General features: G+C 42.9%; 1 pseudogene; it reads right to left on the reverse strand.

The window, feature by feature from the left end:
- Positions 1-4543: 4543 nt before the first annotated feature.
- Positions 4544-9449, reverse strand: LOC126944926 (Krueppel-like factor 8; annotated as a pseudogene).
- Between the last annotated feature and the right edge of the window lie 518 nt (positions 9450-9967).

Raw genomic sequence — 9967 nt, forward strand, 5'->3', positions numbered from 1 at the left:
GGTAGCGTGATGCCTCCAGCTTTGTTCTTTTTGCTTAGGATTGTCTTGGCTATGTGGGCTCTTTTTTGGTTTGATATGAACTTTAAAGTAGATTTTTCTAATTTTGTGAAGAAAGTCATTGGTAGCTTGATGGGGATGGCATTGAATCTATAAATTACCTTGGGCAGTATGGCCATTTTCATGATATTGATTTTTCCTATCCATGAGCATGGAATGTTCTTCCATTTGTTTGTGTCCTCTTTTATTTCATTGAGCAGTGGTTTGTAGGTCTCCATGAAGAGGTCCTTCTCATCCCTTGTAAGTTGGATTCCTAGGTATTTTATTCTCTTTGTAGTAATTGTGAATGGGAGTTCACTCATGATTTGGCTCTCTGTTTGTCTGTTAATAGTGTATAGGAATGCCTGTGATTTTTGCACATTGATTTTGTATCCTGAGACTTTGCTGAAGTTGCTTCTCAGCTTAAGCAGATTTAAGGCTGAGACGATGGGGTTTTCTAAATATACAATCACATCATCTGCAAACAGGGACAATTTGACTTCCTCTTTTCCTAATCGAATACCCTTTATTTCTTTCTCTTGCCTGATTGCCCTGGCCAGAACTTCCAACACTATGTTGAATAGGAGTGGTGAGAGGGGGCATCCCTGTCTTGTGCCTGTTTTCAAAGGGAGTGCTTCCAGTTTTTGCCCATTCAGTATGATATTGGCTGTGTGTTTGTCATAAATAGCTCTTATTATTTTGAGATACGTTCCATCAATACCTAGTTTATTGAGAGTTTTTGGCATGAAGGGCTGTTGAATTTTGTCGAAGGCCTTTTCTGCATCTATTGAGATAATCATGTGGTTTTTGTCTTTGTTTCTGGATTATGTTTATTGATTTGCGTATGTTGAACCAGCCTTGAATCCCAGGGAGGAAGTCAACTCGATCATAGTGGATAAGCTTTTTGATGTGCTGCTGATCCGGCTTGTCAGTATTTTATTGAGGATTTTTGCATCGATGTTCGTCAGGGATATTGGTCTAAAATTCTCTTTTTTTGTTGTGTCTCTGCCAGGCTTTGGTATCAGGATGATGCTGGCCTCATAAAATGAGTTAGGGAGGATTCCCTCTTTTTCTATTGATTGGAATAGTTTCAGAAGAAACGGTACCAGCTCCTCTTTGTACCTCTGATAGAATTAGGCTGTGAATCCATCTGATCCTGGACTTTTTTTGGTTGGTAGGCTATTAATTATTGCCTTAATTTCAGAGCCTGTTATTGGTCTATTCAGAGATTCAACTTCTTCCTGGTTTAGTTTTGGGATAGTGTATTTGTCCAGAAATTTATCCATTTCTTCTAGATTTTCTAGTTTATTTGTGTAGAGGTGTTTATAGTATTCTCTGATGGTAGTTTGTATTTCTGTGGGATCGGTGGACACACCACAAGATTTTAAAGAAAAAACTGTAAGCAGAATATGATCCTTGTGTCTTGCATCTGTATTTAATATCGCTGGGAAGTTACACAAGATCAATATAATAAGGACCATCTCCCAGAGAGAACAAAAATGCTAAAGACACTGAATTTTCACTGCATCCCCTTTTGTGCCATTTGAACTTTATGCAGTGTGGCTGTTAGTTACCAATAAATGAATGAAATTTTAAAAAACATAAAGCAAATAGGAGCACAAAGAGAAAGTTATTGGTAAGCCCACAGATTCTAAATGTCATTTCTCACAGTCACCAACCCTCTCATTCAGATCATTTCGCAGAGGCCCGAGTCCGAGGGGTTTGTTTGCTCTTGCCCATTGTGCAGTGACCAAGGCTATTCAATCACCATCATCATCATTATTCCTGACCTTTTTTGAGTACTTACTATGATCAGTTGCAGTGCTGAGCTTTTTACATGTATTACCTTTTCAAATCCTGGTAACAACTCTATAATGTAGCTGTGACTATTACGAGTGAGTTGCCTAAAGTCACACACTTGATGGGAAAATGATAAAGCTATGATTAATACTTAGCTAATCGCATTATAGAACCAACATTATTAACCATGGCATCCTACTGTCTTTAAGTAAGTAAGATATGGTTTATGACTTTTGAGCCCAGGTCAGACTGACAGCTACAATGTCTGCTTTCCCAGGATCTGGGAAAAGTCCCGCTGAAAGCACATCCAAATGTAAAGGGTGAAATGTAAAGGGTGAAAGCACCCCTTTACATTTCAACAGAAGTTTCAGAATATTCGGGAACACACAGCTGAATCACTGCACATGACCTCGAGCTTATTTATGCCTGCTGGAGGTGAAAGGCCTGTCCATGTCAGCTAAACAGAGAGAAGATAGAAGACTTATCTATTTATTTTGATAAATGTAAATGAATTATATTACTTGTCAAAATGTTATCAAGACCCCAGTGAAATGAGCAGTAGTGTTTTCCCCCCCTTTCAGGGTGAAGGGAGTGAAGGGAGAGAGAAATGAATGTTCAAGACAGATTGCTTTGATTTGAAATGAAAACAAACAACTTTAGGGGAAAAAAAGGCTTTCATTATTTTGGAGACCTTGGCATTCTTGCAGATACATTCATGAATTAATCATTAAAACCCTGAAATGTGAAATAAATCATGTGGTTTTTCAATGCCAGCCCACGATATAGGGGGCCTCAAACAGTTATTAAGACACAGTGCTTTAAAACTGCTACTGCCGACAATGACTTTTCTCTAGGAGTAAAGTGAATGAAGTGTGTGTGTGTGTGTGTGTGTGTGTGTGTGTGTAAGGCAGCCCTGCGGTCCCAGGCTGGAAGTGTGTGCGAGCCAGTTCCAACCATGTGTCACCACATATTAGCACTATTTAATATCTGCTAATGGAATGGCTCTGTCTGCCTTCGACAGCAGGATCAAAAGAGGGCCATGCAGCTTTTAAATTATTAGCACTAATTAGGCAAATCAAAGAGGAGGAGGGCAGAGAGACCAGAGAATGCATTAGAATGAAAGCAAGGGGATCGTTACCTACCTCACACTGTCAAGATCCAGCTACCAAACAGCCAATTAGTGCTGAAGACCCTTCCGGAGCAACGGAAGAATGAGCAGGTCTGCCCCAAGTAGAAGCAGGATGGCTTCATTACTGTGACTCCTAATTAAAATGTAAAGGTTGCTGATCATTGCATAATTAAATACGGTGGCCGGCACCCACTATCCAGGAGTTTCCAGGGTTCCTTTATTAAAGCCACCTTCTCGGCTTCCTCAATGGCCCTCCCACAGGCAAGCCTGGAACTGTCCGTAGTCCTGACAAACATACTGACTTAAAAGGCCTGTGAGAGCCAAAACGCTTCGAGGGGTCTTTCTTCCTAACTACCCCATTACCACCACCCCATTACCAATCCCGAGGATCATTCTGCTTTTCTTTAGAACCCACTTTCCAACTAATTTGTCAAGAAAAAGATGGGGAGTGGAGAGTGAAAAAAAGACCAAGCCTAATTAACTCCCAGTCACTGCAATCTAAATATAAAGTTACTGAAACTGAGGTTGTCCCCTGTTGATGTAACCTTTATCCCTCTTCTCTTTTACCTGCTAGGAGGAAGAATAATTTTCTTGAGTTTGATTGGGACCTAATCCCAGGCCGCTGATCACAATGCGGTATTCAGATGCTTTGCAGGTGTGCAAGATAGCAGGGCAATGGGCCTAATACACCTGGTCCCAGACCAGGAAAGAAACATCTTTTTACCTCAGAGGCTGGGTGTGATGAGTTCCTGGGAGATCTTGCTAGGAGAGCCTTATCTTCTCAGAACTGTGGAGTGACTCGATTTTAATTTTGCTCCTTCAGTCCTTTTTTACATATGCTTTTTCTTCTCTGTATCTTCTATCTTGTTTCCTCTCTTTCCTTTATTTTCCCTTCTGTCCCTTCTGTTCTCTCATATTTCTAGTTCCTCTTCTCTTTCTTTCTCTCAGCTCTCTTCTTTCTCGGTCCCTATTTCTCCCTCTTCTATTGAAAACCAAACTTTAAGAAGAAATAGGATTCGATTTATTTAAACCTTTGAGTTTGGTATGGGACTCAGCTTATTCACTGGGAATGTGCCTCATATTCAGGAACCGAATCCCCGTAAATCTTACCAATCAATTACATTGTTACACTCCTTCTATCTTGGAATTGAAAAAAGTAATTTAGGACACTATCAAACCACCGCTAGGTACTTATTTTTAAAACATATGGACAAGTGTTCTAGAAAACAAGAGAAAAATAGGAAAGAGAAAAGCAGTGTATGTTTGTCCACAGCCTTGAGTTTGATTCCTGTTTTGTTACTGCAGGAAAATGTCCTATTTCAGAGCAGGGGGATGGGAGGGCAGCCATGGGTGTCACACTGGAATTCAAACCATGTGGAGGTTGAAAAAAACAGGTCTAGACAGTGGAGAGGTGAAGGTGGAATATGAAGAGCCCCACGGGAGACCAGCTATGTTTTCCTCCAGTCTCCTCAACTTGGCTCAGCAGACTGCTTCAACTCCATTCCAGATGCAAGTTGAAGTCAAAGAGGAAAAAATGGTCCTGACCTCAACATACAAACAGGAAAGATACCAGTGCAGCTTCTCTAGTGTGACCTGTGCAGCTCACATGGCATCATGGCGACAGTGGTGCAGGGACAGGTGGTCAGAACCAGAAAAGCTGCGGTTGCAGTCCGTGCACTGGAAAGGCTTGATGCCTGCGCTCGCAGAAATGGCTGGTGAGCTCAAATGAATGAGTGAATTTCCAGAAGCAGCCATCCCAGGTCCTTTTATAAGTCTTCTCTCCTATATGAATTCTGTGGTGAGCTTTCAGGTGAGAGCTTTTGGAGTACACTTTGCTGCGTCCTGCAAAGTTACACTGGTGCATCCGTCTTCTCCTTAAGTCAAGCGACTCCTCCCTGCATTTAGACCATTGCTGCTGGTTCTTGTTGTGGTCCCTGCAGACTCTGTGAGGCTGAGGATCCACTTTTAATTACACTCTCCTCATTGTCACTTGGAATCTCCAGTGGAGACATGGAGTGGGGTCAACATTCACTGATCCAGCATTTGTACCATCTCCTCCAATGAGTGGGACTGTAATGGTTGCAGGGCCCTCATTTACAGGCAAAGTAGTATACACCATGGGCAGAGACTGCACCACCACTGGGATGGCATTCAGGTCACCCATCTTACTTGGAAGACAGACTGAGGGGATGCTGTGAACAACATGTAAGATCTGCTAGCCACCAGTGCCCTGAGAGGGAGTCAGGACAGAGCCTGTGGTCAGAATAGTAGGAATGTTTGCTGATGTTGAAGTGAACACCACAAGGGTCTGGGGAGCAGACTGTGGCTTGGGAGGATGTTCTGGAGCTTGCAGCATGCTAACAGGCTGGAGAGGAGCCTTGGGCTTGTGAGAGGAGAAGTCAACTGGTTCCACTGGGGACAGGCTGAAATCACTCGCCAAAAGTTCTTCTGGGGTCTCAAACCTGATGTCATTAAACAGTGCTGGGTTCTCCATGGGGTTGGCATCCAGAAGTGGTGGAGAAGTCATATTATTTATGCTTCTATCTCAGGGGGATCTCTGCTCTGAACAGGGCCAGTGATGGACCTGAATACCTGCATTGAGCCACCTTCTGAATTAAGTTGCACCTCCAAGTTGTTTATGAGTTGAGCCATATCAACTATGTCACTAGCTGAGGACTCCTGAAGTGTCCAGAACTCATACAGTCCTCAGGAAGGCTCATACTCCTGAGCTAATTGCAACAGAGCTGTTCTCCTCACACTTGCCTGAATTTGACATTGCACAGGGCGATGCCCTCTCATCTTCTCTTACTTACCCCCACTATCTCTGCTTTTTCTCCTGATTGAACACAAAGTTGAGGCAGAGCAGGAAACCTTCAAGACAGAAACCCATGAGGAGCTACCACAAGATCCCTTCACCTCTGCCATTGCTGCCGCACACCCCAGCGCCTTCCAGAGTAGGTGGAATGACTCTTTCTCTCTATTTCTCCCTTTTAAAAAAATTCTGTCACTCATCACATTATTGCTATAACTACAGAAAACATGAAGTTTTCATTCACTCACTCTTTGATTTTTTTCCATAGACTCCTTGGTTTAGCTAAATTTTTTGGAATGGTCCAAATTGCCACTTTCTCTTCCAGAAATCCTAAACAAAGATTGGAATGATATTTTAAAGGAGAGTTGGGTCCTTGGGAGTCATGACAGGAAGTAAGTGTATGAGTTAGTGTAGGCTGGGCTGCAGTAACAAACAGACCCAAACATGTAATGGTTCAAAACAGTAGATTTTATCTCTTTCTCACACAATAGCCCAAGGTAGGCCCAGGTTGGTGAGTGGTCTCTTCCCCACACAGTTACTCAAAGACACAGGTTAAGAGTGGCTCTGACATCTTCAATGAATGTCTCCCAAGATGGACATCAGGAGAAACAAGCATAAGTAGGAGATTTTTAAGAACCAGACCTGGAAGTGCCGTAACCAACTTCCACTCATGCTCCATTGGCCAGAATTCAGTCATCTGCCACATATAAATGTAAAGGATGTTAAGAAATATATTAAACCATGTGTCATAAAAAACAGAACCTGATACTGGCGACCATTTAGCAATCTTTGCCAAATGAGACATAGGAAAGATACGGTGAAGAAAGCCATAGGCAAAAAAGTGAAGAACCAAGAGCTGTGTCCACACAACAGCAGACATGCAAGTCTTGGCACAGAACTTGTACCTGGAAAAGGGTAGGAGACTTGGTTAGACAGCTCGGGGCCACTTCTGGCCAATCAAGGTGCTCTCCATGGTGCACCCCACCTACTGGAATGTCACTGTAGTGCAGGGATTCAGGGCATAGGATTTGGTTTCTGAGTCAGACAGGCATGGGAGGAAATCCAGATCCCCCTCTTTCTAGATATGTGATCTTGAATAAGATATTTATGTGAGCCTCGGTTTCATCATCTATAAAATGAGAGAAAAATAATGCTTGCCTTATTTGATATCTCTGAAGATTACACAATATAAAAGATGCAAAATTCTTAGCACAGTATCTGGCACATAGCAGGTACTCAATAGATGGTAATTATTGACACTGTTTGACCATGCTCACCACTGCCACCCTGGTATTGTTCTTGGAGTTTTTTCTATCTACAATGGCTGCTCCCTACATATTTCCCCACCTGTCCCAAGTCCCATCTGCTTCAGAAAATGTATTTCATTTCCAATGATCTGCTTTAAGTCTATGCAACCCGATTGAACACTTTATTATCACAGTCTTCCCACTATGAATGCAAGCTCCATGAGGGTTCAGGGTATTATTTATCCCATTTATTTGCTGTATCCCAGAGCCTAGCACACTGTCTGGCATATAACAGGTGTTCAACTATCACATTCGCTAAGTATATATTCAATGAATATGAGATATACCCACGCCAAAGAGCCTTATTCAGTACCCTCTATAGGTACAGAATTATATAGCTTTGGGGTTATTCTCTAATTTTCCAAGTCAGTTAGTCTTGTCTTCCTGGTGAAATTGAATTCACAGTAGCCAGAGTGATCTTTTTAAAATGTAAATTGGATCCTTTCATTCCTGTGCTTGACCCTCTCCAGTGACTTCTCACCCCCTTAGAATAAAATGCAAACTCCTCACTGCTACCTGTGGGTCCCTGCAAGACCTGGCCCTGCTGTCCTCTCTCCTTTCACTCCTCTTTCCTCAAGAATCACTGTGCTTGAACTACATGGGCCATTTTTCTATACCTTTAATATACCAAGCTTGTTCCCATCTCACAGTCATCCCCTGTTCCTGAGACACTTTCCCCAAGTACATTCTCAAAGCTTGGTCCTCCCCATTATTCAGGTCCCAACATCACTCTTTCTGACAGGCCTTCACTATCAACACTGTATGAAGTGGTTCTCCTTCCATCACTCACTGCCTTAGGTTGGATTCTCTGGAACCCATACTCTGAGTTAGACAGCTGTTCGCAGGAAGCCTCTAGGGACTGCCTTTGGGATTAGCACCTATAGGGGAGTGAAGGAAGCAGAACCAAGCAGAGGGAGGAGTTAAGCTGAGATGTATGACAATGAAGGCCTCCACTGATCCCACTGGGAACTTGGAGTTGGATGGGGCCCTGTAGAGCTGCCCCTCTTTTATTTCACTTCATAGCGCACTTCTCACTTTCTATAATTATCCTGTTAGTTTTTTTCACGTATGCTGTCTGTCTCTGGCCCCACAATAGAAGCTTCATGGGAGTAGGAAATCATTTGGCATTTTCACTCCCGTATCCCAGCACCTAGTACAATGCCCGCCTCATAGTAGGCGCTCAATCCATGTTTGCTGAATACATGAATGGGTGGATGACTGAATATGAATGGCAGAGTTGTTAAGTTCCCAAAGGCAGGCCGTTTCCTGCTGTTCTTGAAGCAGTGACTCCCTGGATATTTGACTGGCATCACCTGCCACCTCCCATCCCCTCTAACCAGCCACTTGTGACTCTCCAAATGAGAGAGGCCTCCCTAACACAATCGCAGGCTATTTTTAGTCTGTTTTTTCCTCTCTGGTCTGTTGTAGTGGTGAGAAGAGGCTGGCTACCTGGGGCTTGCAGTAGCTCTAAATAAAACCAATCTTCCTCTCTCTGAAAAACCCTAGGAGGTGTCCTCTGTGCCAGGCTACAGGGCGACAACCACCCAGGCTGTGTTTACTGAGAGCTCTGTGATCACATTTTTTAGTTTTCTGGCTGGAGGTACCTGTGGAAGTGATTATGGAGGTACACACAGGAGCTGGAGTCTCTCCTCCCTCCTGCAGAAACACAAACATAGGCTTTTCCCTCTTCTTCGATGGGCTGTCTTCTCTCATTAGACGGCTTTCTAGGCCATAGAAGATTTCTCTGGGGCTGACTCTAAGGGGCCTCTTTCAGCTAATTAGATTGCAGACTGGAAGGCAGACTGTGGGCTCCTTTAATAATCTTCTATTCAGGGCTTCACACGCTCATCTAGTTTGAACATTGGGGAGGAAATTATTTTCTTCTGAAACAGTGAGAGACAGCAAGAAAGAGCGTATGAGGAAACAGGTTTTCTCCTTGAGATTCTACAAGCACGAAGGACAGATGTAATGATGCTCTTCCATGGATGCTTTACAGAGGTCTGCTGTGTGGCTTGGAAAGGCAGTCCTGAATCACCAAACATAACCTTTCTCAATAACGAGGCACTCTTCTGATTCCCTTGAGAAGAAAGGATGGAAGGAGGCACCATCCCCTTTATAGGTAAGGAGAAGACTTCAAGAAGCAGACGACTTCCATGGCTCTGAAATCCAAGTGGCCACACCCCTTACTAGCTGTGCAACCTGTCTTACAAATTTATGGAGCAGAGATTTAGAATACCATAGGTTTTAATTCCGGCTCTACCACTGTGTTACAGCCCTGTGTTCTTGAACAAATTACTTAATTTTATTAACTTTAGTGCCCTCTTCTCCTTCCAGGTGTGTTCAGAGAATTCAATTTGAAAACAAGTATAAGCTATGTGCAGAGGTACACACCTGTAGTCCTGAGCTTAAGAATACAAGGTCAGCCCCAGCAACATAGTAAGAATCTGTCTAGGAAGGAAGGAAGGAAGGAAGGAAGGAAGGAAGGAAGGAAGGAAGGAAGGAAGGAAGGAAGGAAGGAAGGAAGGAAGGAAGGAAGGAAGGAAGGAAGGAAGGGAGAGAAAGAAGAAAGAAAGAAGGAAGGAAAGAGAAAGAAAGGAAGGAAGGAAGGAAGAGAGAGAAAGAGAGAGAGAGAAAGAAAGAAAAAGAAAGAAAGAAAGAAAGAAAGAAAGAAAGAAAGAAAGAAAGAAAGAAAGAAAGAAAGAAAGAAAGAAAGAAAGAAAGAAAGAAAGAAAGGAAAAGGGAGGGAGGGAGGAAGGAAATGTAAAGTGTTTAGCATGGTGCCTGCCACATTGCAAATGTTCAGTAAATAGTAGCTAATATTATTATAGCCTCAACCTGTAAACGGGGACTTTAATAGAATTTGCCTCCTAGGCTGATTGTAAG

Source organism: Macaca thibetana, chromosome 20 (genome assembly GCF_024542745.1).
Source record: "Macaca thibetana thibetana isolate TM-01 chromosome 20, ASM2454274v1, whole genome shotgun sequence".
In the NCBI taxonomy this organism is placed as follows: Eukaryota; Metazoa; Chordata; class Mammalia; order Primates; family Cercopithecidae; genus Macaca; species Macaca thibetana.